At 45.1% G+C, this 16,398-nt stretch overlaps 1 protein-coding gene across 1 annotated transcript in view; it reads left to right on the forward strand.

Annotated features, from left to right (window-relative positions):
* The first annotated feature begins 213 nt into the window (after positions 1-213).
* Positions 214-16,398, forward strand: part of ADCY7 (adenylate cyclase 7) — a 100,096-nt gene continuing 83,911 nt past the window's right edge. Inside the window, 1 exon segment of the mRNA XM_075536386.1 lies at positions 214-546. The gene's annotated coding sequence lies outside the window, so the exon portion shown is untranslated.

Below are 16,398 nucleotides of genomic sequence, written 5' to 3' on the forward strand. Positions count from 1 at the left end.
AGAGGGAGGGGCAGGCAGGGGTGGAGTAAGATGTGAAGCTGAAACAGCTTAAAAGGAGGGTTTGCTGGAAAATGTTTCCCTCTGCGGGTGGGGCCGAGTGCGGTGTTTTCCAACAGGTAAGGCTTCTTTGGGAGAAAACCCAAGCAAAACCTTACTTGTTTTGGAAACCGTTTGCCCCCCCTGATGCCTATTGAAGGTTTTGCCTGGCCCTTCCTCCCACGCCTCCTTGGGGGAGGCCAGCGGGGGCCGGGGGCCGTTTGCGCTTGGCCAGCACTTCGGGAGCAAAGCTGCGCTGGGAAGGGGGCCAGGTCCTAGGGTCCCACACTGGCCGGGCCATCGCCGCCGCGGGACGCCGCCCAGCGCCGGGCCGGACTGCAGGGTGGCCAGCGGGGGCGCCTGAGGTCGCGCCGCCACTCGGGCCACTCGGCGCGGAGCCCGCCCTGGGCCCACGGGCGTCGGCGGCAGCGGCAGGTGAACGCGGCGGCGGCGGCGGGACCGGAAAACGCCGGCGAGCGGCGCGGAGGCCCGAGCGCGGCGGTTCCCGGCGTGAGTGTCCCCTGCTGGTCCTGGGCCCGAGCCCCTGCGGTGGGGGACAAGGGCGAGGATGCCCGGGCGGGGCGAGGGTCCTCACCATGCGCGGGCCAGAACAGAACCCACCCAAACGGAGGCGTAGGGTCGCAGCCCTGAATCTTGGCGGCCCCCTTAGGGCCCTCTTGGGGTTTTGTTTGAGGGTGATGGCTGCGGGGGGGGGGGGGGCGGGGAGGGCTAGTGGTCCCTCTGACCCGCGGGAGCCTTGCAGCACCCGCCCCGCCGGGCCGGCCGGCTCTGCTCTCCGCCCTGGGCTGGTATGCTCTCCCCCCTATAATCTTCCCCTTTTCTCCTGTTTGAGTCTGATCTTTTCAAAAGCCTCCAGTTGCCCTCCGTCATCCCTGGCCTCCCAGGTAAACACAGTGACCTCAGGCTTCTCAGTTTCCCCACTTTCCGGAAGATAAGACTGGAGCCGACAGAGGGACACAGAGTGGTGTTGCCGCCCCTGCTCTACGGTCACCCTTAGACCGCTCCCTGGGAAACCCCATCCCATGGCAGAAGGAGGCTGGTCTGTCACTTTTCCCAGTCTTGGCCAAGGCCAAGGCTGGCGTGAATCTTGTCTAGGGCCGCTTTAAGTTAAAGTTCAAGGGGAGAGGAAGTGTGAGGGCCAAGCTGAGGGTTGGGATGGGAAGCAAATGCAGTAAGAACAACAGTGTGGACACTTCTCTAGTTCAAGGGCAGGCTAGGTTATACTTCCCTTGTCTGATGTTTGTTACCCCTCCGGTGAGGCAGGCCTAGAGTACCAGTCCCGTTTACAGGTGGGAAAACTGAGAGCATAAGGTTTTTTCTTTTTCTTTCTTTTTTAGCAAATTAGGCATGGAGTTGGGATTAGGGTCTCGCTGGCCTCTTGGTTCTTGCAACCTGCTCTGATTGGTCCCGATGAAATGCAGGTGACGATGTGGGGCAGCCCACAGGCCCTCCCTACTATAGTCCCACAGCATGTGACTGCTGGGTCCTTGTTGCTCTGTGGTGATACCTTGCACCACTCTGTTCTTTACCCTGTAAACCTTTCCCTTCTGTGTATCCACACAATGCTTGCCTTAGACAGCGATCTATGGGGCCACTTTCTGCTCTGCGTCGTTTGAGCCAGTGTTGTGACTTGGGGACTCATGACTTCAGGCTCTGGGGAATTTGTCAAGACTTTTTGGACTCATGGGCATTTGGATCTGTACTGTCACTTTAAGAAGCAAAAAAGGAAATGAGGGCTGGCCTTCTCTGTCCCCCTGTAGAGGAAGAGACTCCTCCAAACCTGAGCCCATTCTTCATCTGGAAACGGCTAAATAAGGGGCTTGAGACGGTGGGGGTGGTGAGCATCAGATCATGCCAATGCCATGTGGGAGTATTGGAAGCACAAGGCCCAGCAGGTGTGTGCAGGAGCGGCAACTCTTCACCTAATGACTGTCTCCTGAGTAGCAGAGGGGGCTGTTTTCCGTTAATGAGGGCCCTTATTTGCACGCTATTGACCTGAAACTCTGGAGGGAGCCTGCTAGGCTAGCGTCCCAGCTTGTGATAGCTTAGTGACTAGGGAAGTGCTTCCATCTGTCTAATCCTCAGTTTCCCTATGTGGAAAGTTAGGGCAATTAGAATATTTAAAGACAAAGGCCTAAGTTCCAAGTTAATTTTAAAAAGATCAAACCAAATGCAATAGGTGTGTCTAGACTGGGAAAATATCTCCTCACCATCCCATTATTAGCAAAACCGAGGGCATTGCAGTATGGCCTAGAGTAAGCAGCTAAGTGTCGTATCAGTATCAAATGACTTGAGATCTGCTTTTCTTTGGAAATACACACAGAGGTATTTAGGAGTAAAAGGGCATCGCATAAGCAACGCGCTCTCAAACGTTATAGATAAACATTGGAGAATTATATTGAAAACTTGGCAAACTATTAGAAATTGGCAAATCTGGATAAACAATATCGGAGGGTTCTTTGTATTTTTCTCACAACTTTCTGTTGTGAATGAAATGACACTAATTCGTGTGAAACATTTTTAACAGTGTCTGAGTGGTCTTCGGGAACATTAGCTGTTATTGCTACTTTCACTTTTGATTATAATTACATAGGCAAAGTGTATTTCACCTCATTCTCGCAGTAAACCTGATAGACAGATGCTGGATCTCCCCTGTACAGATGGGGAAAATGAAACATCAAGAGATTACATGATTTTCTCAGGGCCTTTTAGCCTCCCGGGTCTCTGATAGGAGGACTGCAGGGATCTTTAGAAGTTGGATCAATTGCCAACAATTAAAAGCACAAGATTTTATATGAAAATTGACTCTACTATGTGGGAATTACAGGCTGTAACTCAGCAACAGCAACATACGCGGCTTGGGCTTCCAATTTGCCCCACTCCCCACCCAGCCAGTCAGCCTAATTGCTGATGCCCCTAAAGGAGGTGGCGTTTTACATCTGATCTTAGGTGCCAGGCCTCAAGACGTGTGCTCTGCCTCTCCTCCATTATGTCCATCCGGGCTCCTTCCCGTCCGTCACCAGCTCCTGTGCCTAGAAGGTACTGCTTTGCCCTTGCCTTAGTGGGTTAGGTGTTGCTGCTTACCACACGGCCAGCAGTTTGAAATCACCAGCTGTGCAATGGAGGAAGGATGAGGCTTTCTACTCCCCTAAAGAGTTAGTTTTGGAAATGTCCGGTGGCAGTTCTATACTGTCCTATAGGCTTGCAATAAGTCCAAATGGACTTGATGACAGTGAGTGTGTTACTCGAGCTCTGAAGTACAGGCAGACTTTATCTTGGAACAAAGGGTCATGGGACTTTGAACATGTGATCAAGAAAGACCAGTCCCTTGGTCCTGAAGGTATCATCCACCCTGGATTCCCTGGGCCTCCAGCCCCCATATGCACCAGTGTACAACCTCTGCCCTATCCAGTCCTGCAAGGACCAAGGGTGTGAGGGGTGATGCTGGGAGAGTGGAGGGTGAGTGGGTTGGAAAGGGGGAACTGATTACAAGGATCCACATGTGACCTCCTCCCTGGGCGATGGACGGCAGAGAAGGGGGGGAAGGGAGACTCCGGATAGGGCAAGATATGACAAAATAACGATGTATAAATTACAAAGGGCACATGAGGGAGGGGGGAGCGGGGAGGGAGGGGAAAAAAAAAGGACCTGATGCAAAGGGCTTAAGTGGAGAGCAAATGCTTTGAGAATGATTGGGGCAGGGAATGTGCAGATGTGCTTTATACAATTGATGTATGTATAGGTATGGATTGTGGTAAGAGTTGTATGAGCCACTAATAAAATGTTTTAAAAAAAAAAAGACCAGTCCCTGGAGAAGGAACCCCCTTGATGAGATGGATTGACATGGTGGCTGCCACGAGGGGCTGAAGCAGCAGTGATTCTAGGGATGGCACAAGACAAGACACTGTTTTGTTGGAACCAATATGATAGCACCTGCTAAACGCAGCATCCTGAAATACCCACATGTGCGTGTGGGGAGAGAGCTGCAGAGGGAGAGACTTGCGGGTTCCAACCTGCTGGGGCCCCCACTTTTCCCTCTGTTCGCCAACAGCAGCAGGAGGGGTGCACCTGGCTCCGCAGAAGAGGTGCAAAGTTGTTGGGTGATCTACCTATCAGGAAGGTACAAAGGAACTCCCAGAGGACCCCCCAACTGCAGTCTTCATTTCTGCCTGATGTAGCAGCAGTGTCTGTAAGATGCAGATCTACTGTCTGAATCAGAGGGCAGTTGGAAGGATTGGAAGGCCTGAAGTGGGTTCAGAGTGGTATATGGCTATGATGATTGCTTGGCTTCTGATACCCCTGGCTCCCACCAGCCTTGAAACAGTGCCCTTTGCTCAGTGGAGGTGAGAGAGGCTAAGGAACAGCTGAGCAGAAGCAGAACCTGCACCAGGAGCTCCGTAGTAGACAGGGACTGTGTAGGCATCTTACGTAATCTTGAAGGTTTCCCTAATGGACTTTATCTCCCAGAGGAGGAAATAGACTTGATAGGTGGAAGGTGGAGAAACTGAAGCTCAGAGAAGAGATGCAATATAGCATTCAGGCAGCAGCAATGCTGACTGGAGGCCAGACCTTCTTCCTCTTGGGCAAAGCTCACTGAGCTACATTGCTGGGACGTGGAGAAAGTCGGTCTATTTCATTGAGCTGCTGCTGAATCAACTCAGACTAAGCAATCTTAAGCATAGCAGATCATTGCATGTATCGTCTTCTGAATCACCGACATGCTCAAGTCCATTGTAGTGGCTAGTGTGCCAACCCATCTCACCAAGCGTCTCACAGGCACTTATTGGTCCTCTCCTTCACCAAGATCGATGCCCTTCTCTAGCCATGTATCCCTCCTGATGACATGAGCAAAGCAAGTGAGCCAGTGTCCTGTTAGGATCCATAGGATTTCATGGACTGATTTCCAGAAATAGGCCTTCCTAGTCTCTTCGCTTTGCGGATACTGATGCATGGTTTCCAGGATCTTGTTGTTGTTGTTGTTAGGTGCCGTCAAGTAGGTTCTGAGTCATAGCGACCCCATGTACAGCGGAAGGAAACACTGCCAGGTCCTGTGCCGGCCTCAAAATAGTTTTTATATTTGAGTACCTTGTCGCAGCCACAGTGTCAGTCCATCTTGTAGAACACCTTCCAGCGTCAGAGCAATACACCACCACAAAGTAAGATAAGCTGACAGATAAGTGGCCATTTGTAGTTTTAAATGAATTTAGTTTTTTTTGTTAATTATAGAGGTAATGCACATTTATTATTGGAAGAAATAGGAAACACAGCGATAAACTAAGAGGGAAAAAAACTTTAGAATCTTTACTCTTCGAAGTACTCATTACTAGTTTGTTTCATGTCCTCACCAGTGACGTCTCTTTCCTCTGACATATGCCAAGAAAAATATTGAGCCACTCACTGTTTTCCCTAATATCTTTTAAGGAGCTTTATATACATATGTATCCAGCTTGCTTTCAGGCTTTGTGTGTAGAGTTGTTGGGTGGGTGTGGTCACCCCAGGACTTGAAACAGGAGGATTCCTGTTTCTCTGTCCCCTATTGCTACACAAGTAGATTGCTTGCAGTTAGAGCACTGCGATAAACTCCCATGTAGTTCGGTCGCTGAATATCTGGGGCATTAAAATGGGCACATTTGTCAACTCTGTGGCCACTCTGGGCTGAAAGCAGAGGTGCAAGTAGAACTCTCAAGGGCTGAGAGTTCCTGGTCTCTATAAATTGCTTTATGGTCACAGGATGAAAGGGAGAAGGGCTCCCCAAGAGAGAGATGCCACCACGCAGGCTGGGGATTGAAGTCTTTAAGCCCCTGGGGGTGAAGTGAATCGATAGGGAACGTACCTGCGGGATTACCTCTGTGCTGGAGGTAGGGATGCATGCTTGGTCTTTGCAGACTCCTGCTCTTCCTCCCAAAGGACTCTAAGATAGTATCTTTCCCCTTGAATATATGTATTTTTAAAAACATTTTACTAGTTAAGCTAAAATATTCTATCAATTTTATGAGAAAAAACATGTCTGCTTACCATTTCTACCTGTGCCATTTGTTACTGTTAGGAGTTCTTGAGATGGTTTCAACTTAGAGCAACCCTGTGCACAACGGCACAACACTGCCCAGTCCTGAGCCATCTTCACAAAACTTGTAATGTTTGAGATCATTGTTGAAGCCATCTCACTGAGACTCTCCACTCTTCGGAAGACCCTCGACTTTACCTTGACGCCCTTCTCCAGGGACGGGCCCCTCCCAATAGCATGCCCGAAGTTCAAGGAATAAAGTCTTGTCATCCTCACTGCCAAGTAACTATCTGGCTGTCCATCTTCCAACATGGATTTATTTGTTCTTCTAGTGGTCCGTGGTATATTCAGTTTTCTTCACCAGCACCAAAATTCTTTGGTCTTCCTTATTTGCTGTTCAGTGATGAAAAATACTCTAGCTTGGGTTAGGATCACCTTTGTCCTCAAAGTCCTCAACATTTTTCTTTAACACCTTAAAGATGTGTTGCAGGAGATTTACCTGCATCTGCCCAATTCAATGTATCACTTCATTCTTGACTGTTGCTTCCACGAGTGTCGATGGTGGATCCAAGTAAAAGTAAATCTTTGACACCGTCCGTCTTTTCTTGGGTTATGATAATGGCTTTAGTCCAGCTGTAAGGATTTTTGTTTTCTTTATATCATAATCAGTATGGAAGGCGGAAGTCTTTGATCTTCATCATTAAGCGCTTGCTTCTGTGCGCAAAAGTATGTCATATGCATATTGCAGGTTGCTAATGAAACTTCCTCCAATCCTGGTTCCACATTTTTTCCCAGCAGTTTTATTGGCACATAATTTACATATCATACAATTTAGTAGTTCAATCATTCTATCATATCAAGGGAAGTTGTACAATTACCACCACCTCTATCTTAGAACTGCCCCCCACCTCCCCACCATGATTAAATCGCCTTTAAACTGAGTTGTACAATCACCATCAGTTATGGTGCTCTCTCCCTCCCCCGCTCCATTATTTACTCCCTAAATCCCCCTTCCCTCCCGCTCACCCATCCCCCCACCTCAGCATTGCCTATAACACCAAATTGGGTGTTCATAATTTTAGCTCTGAAATTTTTCACCGTTTTCGAACTTTGTTATTGGTATCTTTGGATCACACAAGCCTGGTGTGCTGCTTCTGTGTGGACTTAGCTGATTCCTTGCTTAGATGGCTGCTTCTTTGCATACAAGCCTTTATGACCCCAGACACTATTTCTATTGATAGCGGGGCACCATCTACTTTCTTCATTACACTTTGCACCCTTATTTTCAGTGATCATTTCATGAAGGTGGGAGCTAGGATTTAACGAGAGCCCAGATATTATTCCTGGGTCTTGCTTCTTTTTTTAAAAAAAATTGCTATAACTTGGGAATTAATACATATGTCACATCATTCCATAGTTCAATCATGTCAAACATAATCATACACTTGTTTCCATAATTCGGCTCCAAACACACTTTTCCTTCCTGGGCTTCTTGATATAATTTCTTTCCTATCATCCCCACCCCTCTATCTCACCCCTCCTCCCAAGCCCTTGTTATGTTTTCTTTCCCTGTCGACTCAATGTTCCTGGGTTTCATTTACTGAAAAAGAGAAACAAATCACACAGCTTCAAGAGAGTGACCCCCAGTTGGGGCTCACCTCTGATACACACCCTAATATACACATGTATAAGCAAAATATAACAGGAGAGCTGTTAAGGGATTGCTGAAATAGTACATATCTTTTTAAAATTATTTTATTGGGTACTCTTACAACTCTTGTTACAAACCATACATCAATTGTATCCAACATATTAATACATATATTCCATCGTTCTTTTCTAGACATTTACTTTACATTGAGCCCTTGGGATCAGCTCCTCTTTTTTCCCTCCCTCCTCGCCTACCCCACCCTCCCCAACCATTGTGGCCCCCTGAGAGATTGTAGATTGCTAATTATTTTCAAATCTCACACTGACTGCTGTCTCCTTTCCCCTCTGGTTTCTGCTGTTCTTCCCCCTGGCTGGGAGTGTGTGGTTATGTGACATTCATTGTGATCAGTGCTCGCCTCTCTCCCCCCTCGTCTCCTCCACCCTTTCCCCTACCCTTTTGGTTTCTCTATTCCCATTCCTGTAGCTGGGTTCCATCTGTTGTGAGTTTTATCTCTTGTCTATACCTATTACATGCTCCCCCATCTAATCTTAATTGGGAGGCGGCACTGAGGTCATGATAGCAGTGTGTGTGTGTGGGGGGGGGGGCCGCGCGGTGAGGAGGCCTCCAGGGAACACAGGTATATTGCGTGACCCATTAGTGCTCTACTGCACCCTGATTGACTCACCCCCTCTCTGTGACCCCTCTGAGGGGGGGTATTCCATTGTCCATAGATGGGCTTTGTGTCTCCCCTCCTACCCTCTCCATTCTCACCAATGCTTTTTGTTTGTTTATTGTTTGTTGTGAATCTTCTGATGCCTGTTGCCCAGTCCCGATGACACCTCACAATCGCAGTGGCTGGTGTGCTTCGTCCACGTGGACTTGTTGCTTCACTGTTGGGTGGCCACTTGTTTAACTTGAATCCCAGACACTGTATCTTTTAATAGCTGGGCACCATCCTGTAGTACATATCTTAACATGGCATCCTGGGTGTTGATGTAGCAAGATCTTGTTTGCCCACCAAGTGCACCACTCTTGGGATATCTGCTTCCTCAGACATTATGTGTTTTCTGCCTGAAGTTCTCAGGTTACAAGGGTGTCTGAGGTAGAGTCATCCAATGGGGTTCCGTATGGGGTCTCCCTGATGCAGCTTCTGGAGCATGTCATGCACCCTGAGGGTGCAGGATTCAATTTCCAAGCATTCTTCGGCGTCCGACCTGGGTTCCCGGGACATCCCCAAATGCCCTAGGTCAGTTCTGCCCACCCGCTGCATGCCACTAAAGACCCTCCCCACCTAATGTTCCCATGAGCACCCTTAATCTCTCCTCCCCACACCTGGAGGTCAGCCCTCCCTCCCCTCCCCATAACAGACATGCACCTATGTTCCCCCACAAACTTGACGATTCCCCCTTCCCACTTCTGCCTTGCCTCTCCCATCAGTAAGCCTCATCCCTCTGACAGGGTCGCCTCCCTTTCTGGGGGGCCTCACTCCACATCTGCATGGCTACCACACAGGAGACAGCATCCCCCCATTCTCCCCCGTCCATTTGATCTCAGCTGTCATGAGGTGCCTTCCTGCCAAGTGAGCTGCACTATGCTTACCTGGAGTGGATGACAGGTGGTTCACTGGCACTGGTCTGCCTCTATAGCAGGCTGTCTGGTCTTCGGCTAGCAGACAGGATGGCCTACACTCTTGAACTTGTGCCTTTTCTGCTGCTTGTTTCTACGCACACAGTATTTGTCCTTTAGTACTTGACTAAGTTCACTCAGCCTAATGTCTTCCAGATCCCTTCATGAGTTGAAGTGTTTCATGGTTTCATCGATGTTTTTTTAGAGATTCATAGTATTTCATTGTGTGTATGTACTAGTTTTTTAAAATTGTTTTATTAGGGGCTCATGCAACTCTTCTCACAATCCACACATACATCAATTGTGCAAAGCACATCTGTACATTCTTTGCCCTAATCATTTGCTCTCCACTTAAGCCCTTTGCCTCAGGTCCTCTTTTTTCCCCTCCCTCCCCGCTGCCCCCTCCCTCATGAGCCCTTGATAATTTATAAATTGTTATTTTGTCGTATCTTGCCCTGTCCAACGTCTCCCTTCACCCACTTTTCTGTTGTCTGTCCCCCAGGGAGGAAGTCACATGGAGATAGTGTAATTGGTTCCCTCTTTCCAACCCACTCTCCCTCTACCCTCCCAGTATCGCCACTCATACCACTGGTTGTACTAGAGATTTTTTATCCACTCTTCTACTGATGGGAACTTAGGCTGTTTCCAGCTTCATGCTATTGATGAATACAGGGGAGGAAATGTCTGCTGGTGATCTGTTCTCATTTATTGGAGTCTATGCCCAGTAATGATATTACTGGGTCAAATGGCAGTTCAGTTGCCATCTGTTTCATCGTCAATCGCCTTCCACAGTGGCTGTACATATTTCTGAGTCCACCAGAGTGGATACGAGTTCCTATCTCACCACACCCTCTCCCACATTTGTTCTCAGATTTTCAAATTGGACTACAGTAATAGGCGTTAGGTGGTATCTCATGGTTGTTTTGATTTGCATTTCATGGATGGCTAATGACTGGGAGCATTTTCTCATGTACTTATTAGCCATTTCAGTGTCATTTTGTGTCTTTTGAGAATTGTCTGTTCAGGTCTTTTGCCCACCTCCTCAAAGGGCTGTTAGTTTTTTCTTATAAGCTTGTAAAATTCTGTAGGTTTTAGTAATTAGTCCTTTGTCTCTTATGTCTTTACTAAACATCTTCTCTCAGTCTGTGGGCTCTCTTTACTCTTTTAATAAAGTCTTTCAATGTACGCAAGTGTTTTATTTTTAATAGGTCCCATTCATCTACTTTATCTTCCAGGGCACGTGCTTCATTTGTTAATTCTGATAGCTGTGTATTCCCTGCAGTAGGGATCCTAGCTTTGTCCCAAGTTTCTCATTGATGATCCTGATAGCTTTGAGTTTTACATTTAGGTCTTTGATCCACCTTGAGTTGGTTTTTGTGTGTGGAGTGAGATAAGGTTCCTGTTTCATTCTTCTGCAAGTGGGTATCCAGCTTTTCTAACACCATTTATTGAAGAGGACATCTGCTTCCCATTTAATATTTTTTGGGCCTTTGTCAAAAATCAATTGTCTGTATGCAGATGTTTTTATTTCTGGGTTTTCTGTCCTGATTAATTAGTCTGTTTACCAGTACCAAGCTGTTTTAACAACTGTAACTGTGTAGTAGTTTTTGAGGTCTGATGTAGCAAGATGACCTATTTTGTTCTCTTTGACGAGTTCTTTGCCTATCCTAGGCTTCTTCCTTCTACTTAAGAAGTTGGCAATCATTTTGTCCCAAATCTTTGATGAATGATGTTGAGATTTAGATCAGAATTGCATTGAATCTGTATAGTGCTTTAGGTAATATTGATGTTTTTACAATATTGAGTGTTTCAATTCACCAACATGGGATACTCTTCCATTTGTTGTAGATCCCTTCTGGTTTCTTGTAGTAATGCGCTGTAGTTTTCTTTGTACAATTCTGTAGGGTTTGGGATTAGGTTTGTGTCTAAATATTTTAGCTTCTGCATAGTTATTGAGAATGGTATTATTTTCTTGATATCTTTTTTGGTGCTCCCATCACTGTATTCCCAGAGTAACCCAATTGATTTCTGTGTTATTAATATTTTTATTTCTTTAGGGTCTGTTGTGACTTTCCCTGTTTCATCACTAATTCTTGATATTGATGTCTGCTCCTTCTTTTCCTTGTTAAGTTTGCTAACAGTTTGTTGATTTTGTTAATCCTTTCAAAGAACCAGCTTCTTGTTCATTTTTTCCATTATTTTTCTGTTTTCCATTCATTTATTTCTGTTCTAGTTTTTTTCCCCATTTGTTTTTGGAGGGATTATACTATTGTCTGTGTTCTAATTATTGGAGATGCTTTGTTAAGGACTGTACTAGTCCAGGTACTCTAGAGAAACAAACTCATAGACATTCATGTGTATAAGAAAAAGATTTAAATAAAAGAGCAATTGTATATTGAGGAAACATCCCAGCCCAGTCCAGAATAAGTCCACAAGTCTGATATTAACACACATATTCAATACCAGTCCATAAGTTCCTTTTCAGATTCATGCAACACCTGCAATGATGTTGGGTGCAGGAAGATCACAGGCCAGTAGGTGGAAAGTTTTTGGATCCAGTGGCAGTGGAAGCATCTTAACTCTGGTCTGGGTCTCCATGTGGATCCTTCAGCTCCAAACCCTTGCTGCATCAGTATAGTTCCATCTGGCTTGTCAGCAGGAATGTCTTGGAGAGAGTGTCTGTGTCCACCCTCCAGCGAGCTATTTGTTTCCGTAGCACTTCCAAATGAGGTCATCAAGCTGCAACCTGACTGACAGGCTAAACTCCACACCTTCACTCTTAGTAGTCTCTAGTTGGCACCAGATTAAAAGAAGAACCACAAGGACTTTGAGTCTTTTTATGTGTGCATTTATTACAATGAAGTGACCTCTGATAACAGCTTTCGCTGCATCCTCTAGGGTGTAGGTATGTCATGTTATTCTCGTTAGTTTCTAGGAATTTGCTAATTTTCTCTTACTTGAATTACTGAATTGTTGAGTCTCCAACTTATTGTCTGTATTTGTTCTTTCTATTGTTGATTTCCAGCTTAATTGCACAGTGGTTGGAGACGATGAATTGAATGATCTCTATGTGTTTAAATTTTCTCAGGCTTCCTTTATGTCCCAGCATTTGGTCTATTCTAAAATACGATCCACGTGCATTAAAGAAGAATGCACATTTTTTGGCTGATGGATGGAGAGCTCTAAGTATCTATGAGGTCAAGTTGATCAACCATCTTGCTCAGCTCATTCCTTCCTTTATTGAGTTTATTGCCTATTGATCTATCTTTCCTTGAGAGTGGTGTGTTAAAATCACATACTATAATTGTCGATTAAGTGATTTCTCCTTGAATTCTCTACCTGGCAATCCAAGGTCTTTTGTGTAGATTCTTAAGTTTGGGTCATCTTCTGTAATTGATTTTTGCTTCTCCAGATTTTTTGTGGCAGCTGCTCGTGTTGGCTCTTGTCTGTATCACATCGTGGATGAAGTAAGGTTCTGTGTTGGCTTCTGTGATTTGTAGGGTGGAGGGCCTGCGTCTGTAACTTTGGGGAGGATCAGCTAGGTGACAGAGAAAGGTATATTAGTTGGGTGTATAGGAGAAACAAGATATAAGTGCTTGGGAGCATGTTTTAGGATATTACTCGTAGGAAGCCTTCCAAGTAAGTGTGTTATTTTTTAATGAGTTGGTGAAGAGGGTTATTGGAGATTTGTTTTTACTTGGCAAGTTGGAGGAGAAATGGGTATTGTTGAGGTGTAGGAAGCAGGTTCCAGAGATTGTGATGGTTGGGGTGCTTGCAGGGTATATTCAATCTACCAGAGTCCCTTTTTGGTCCTGTAATTTATGAAAGGGAGAGTGCTTTCTTTCAATTGTTAGTGTTTATGACAGAAGGCTCCCTTGATTGCTACACAACTCAGAATTGTCTGCTACATATGTACGGTCCCAGGGTAGCTATAGTCTATTGTAGTTGGTGCCCTAGGAAGGAGGGGCTTCTGATCAGAAGGTGGTCTGAGTATGGCCAGTGGGACCTCATATACTCTGTCTACCTCTCCAGGGGCAAGGAATATCGGTGAGTAACCCTGACATGCTGAGTTCCCATTTCTCTGGTGAGGAAAAGGAGCCCTGTGGTTTTTTCCTTGGGAGCTAATAAAAATAAGTCTAAGAACTACTTGGAGCCAGCTACGTCGCAAGCTTTAGTCTGTTAAGTGGTGACAGTCTTTATGACATAATCCTGCTTGATGCTCGCCCTCATGAAGAGATCAATGAAGGTATGGATACTATAGGACAGTGTGGTGAAGAAACTAGATGCTTCCCAGCGATCAGAAGAAATAACATCTGGGCTTTAAAGGCTTGTCTTCAAACAAACAACCGTCTAAGTGAGGTGTCAACTACACTCACATGGAAGAAGCACATCAGCCCTTATGATTCAAAGATTGTAAATAATAAAATCCAAATCTAAAAGAGGGAATGGCATCAGAGTTTAACCCTGTGAACCCTGGCTCTGAATGGCATTGGAAGCCTCAAATCTATCTCCAGTGTCCACACATGTATCTGGCTTTAGGTGATTCTCCGCTGACCATAGTAGAGGGATGTGAATAGCCGTGTCAGCAGACAGAGAGCATTGAGAAGTCTATTATGACAGATGTAGTTAGGTTAAAATGTAATATCTTATTATTTGATCTCCCTTTGCCCTATTTTAAAGTTGTTTGAGTTAAAAAAGAGTGAATGGGAAATACATGTGGACTAAGCCTCTTTGAATCTCCTCTGTCTAGAGATCAGACATGTGAATCTTGCTCTCACGTAGAATGCACTGGAAAGTGAGTGATGACAGGTGCAGTTAGGTTAAAATTTAATGCTTTATCATTTGAGCTCCCTTTTGATCCACTTAAAATTTACTCTGAAATGTTCTGAAATGGTCTGTGGTGATGATGTTCAACTCTTCCTGATGCGATTGAGCTATTGAATTTTACGATTATGTGAATTATATGCCAATAAAACGAAGTTAAAACAAAATAAAAACAGAAAAATGGCATTCCTGCTCATCAATACTGTAAAGAGGTCTTGGGCAGCAGGTTGCCCATTGTAATATGTCACTTGGTTTCTTGATTGCTGCTTTCATGAGCATTGGCGGTGGATCAAGCAAATGTAATTCTTAGCAAGTTCAGTCTTTTCTTTGTTCATCGAGATGTTGTCTATTAGTCCGGTTGTAAGGACTTTGATTTCTCATAATTTCTGATAATTTGATAATTTTGTTGAGTCTTCTTTTTGGGATGGATACAAATATTAATCTTTCAGTTGGTTGGTCTGGCTGTCTTCCAAATTTATTGGTATAAACTCGTGAGTGCTTGCAGTGTTTCATCAGCTTGGTGAAATATTTCAATTGATTGATTGTTCCAGAGTCAACCCCTGCTCTCATTTCGACTGCTTTGTGTCTTCCTGTAGATGTAGTCGGTTTGATGCCTATTCTGTCTGGTGATGTCTGTGTATATAGTTGCTGTTTATGTTGTTGAGAAAAGATACTTATAGTAACAATGTCCTTAATCTTGTAAAACTTGATCATGCCATTTCTAGCTTTGTTGCTATCGCCAAGGGCATATTTTCCAACCATTGTCTATTCCTCTGTATTTTCAACTTGACTGCTCTTTTCGGAATTGTTTCACCTTGATTAACATAAATTCATTGCTCTAGAAGATTCCTATGTAATTTTTTAGTTATCAGTTTAATCCCATATGTATAGTTCTTAAAATAACCTAGTAATCAAAGGTAATATTTTTACCAGTTATGCTTAAACTCTCATTTAGCTTTATGCAGACTCTAGGGGACAAATTTGGCTTAAGGTTCAAAGATTATTTCAGAGCAATCGTTTAAAGGGGCCTTACCTTCTCCATGGCTCCAGGAAGTCTCGTGTTCATTCGAATTTTAAATTTTGTTCTATGTTTTGCCCTTTTAATCAGGATTCTTCCCAAGAATGTTTAGTCACATTTTTCAGTGATGGTAGGTTGGCACGCTCAGTTCTTCTGATCCTGTACCGAGGCAGTGGAGTCACATTCCTGACCTTCTCCCACTTCCTTTGTTGTTCCGGATGAATAGAGACAGATTGGTGTGTCTTGGGTGGCTGTTTGAAAGCCTGTGAGATTTGAGCCCTATATATTGAACGAGTGGGTAGACAAGAAGCATTAACCACGCTTTCAGGCCAACTGCTTGGCCTAAAAGATAGCAAATCCCATGAAGTTTTTGTTTGTATTAGCAGCCCTGGCAGCTTTTTTTGTGTGTGATTGCCCATTTTGTAAATATTACATATCTACATTGCATATTTCTGCTATCACAGAAATAACACAAGTGAATAGTTTTACCAAACTTGGTTTTAGGGTCTAAAATCCAAATTCGGGGTGCAAGTTCTAGGGCAGTGGTTCTTCACCTTCCTATTGCCGTGACTTTTTAGTACAGTTCATGTTGTGGTGACCCACCAACCATGACAGTATTTTTGTTGCTACATCATAACTGTCATTTTGCTACTGTTATGAATCAGGTGACCCCTGTGAAAGGGTCATTCAACCCCCAAAGGGGCCGCGACCCACAGGTTGAGGGCTGCTGTTCTAGGTGGGTATTTCTGTTTGTCCTGGCCCTGGAGGGGTCACACTGCTCTCCTAGCTCGTCTTTCTTGGACATGTTGAGGTTCCTCTCATGTCTTTGTGATGGTTTCATCCCTTTTAGGTCTCCAAAGAAATTTATCCAAGACACAACCTGTACTTGTTAGGTGCTAATGAGTCAGCTCCAACTCAGTGAGACCCAATGTACCAACCACAGAACAGAACACCTCCCATTCCTGTGCCATCTTCATAATTGGTCTTACGTCTGAAACCATTGTTGCAGGCACTGTGTTGATCCATCTGTGTGAAGGCCTTCCTCTCTTTCGCTGCCCCTCTCCTTTACCAAGCACGATGTCTTTCTCCAGGGACTGGTCTCTCCTGACGTCCAAAAATACGTGAGATGAAATCTTGCCATTCTTACCTCTAAGGAGTATTCTGGATGTACTTCCAAGACAGATTTGTGTGATCTTTTGGCAGTTCATGGTACTTTCC

This window comes from Tenrec ecaudatus, chromosome 18 (genome assembly GCF_050624435.1).
Source record: "Tenrec ecaudatus isolate mTenEca1 chromosome 18, mTenEca1.hap1, whole genome shotgun sequence".
Taxonomy (NCBI): domain Eukaryota; kingdom Metazoa; phylum Chordata; class Mammalia; order Afrosoricida; family Tenrecidae; genus Tenrec; species Tenrec ecaudatus.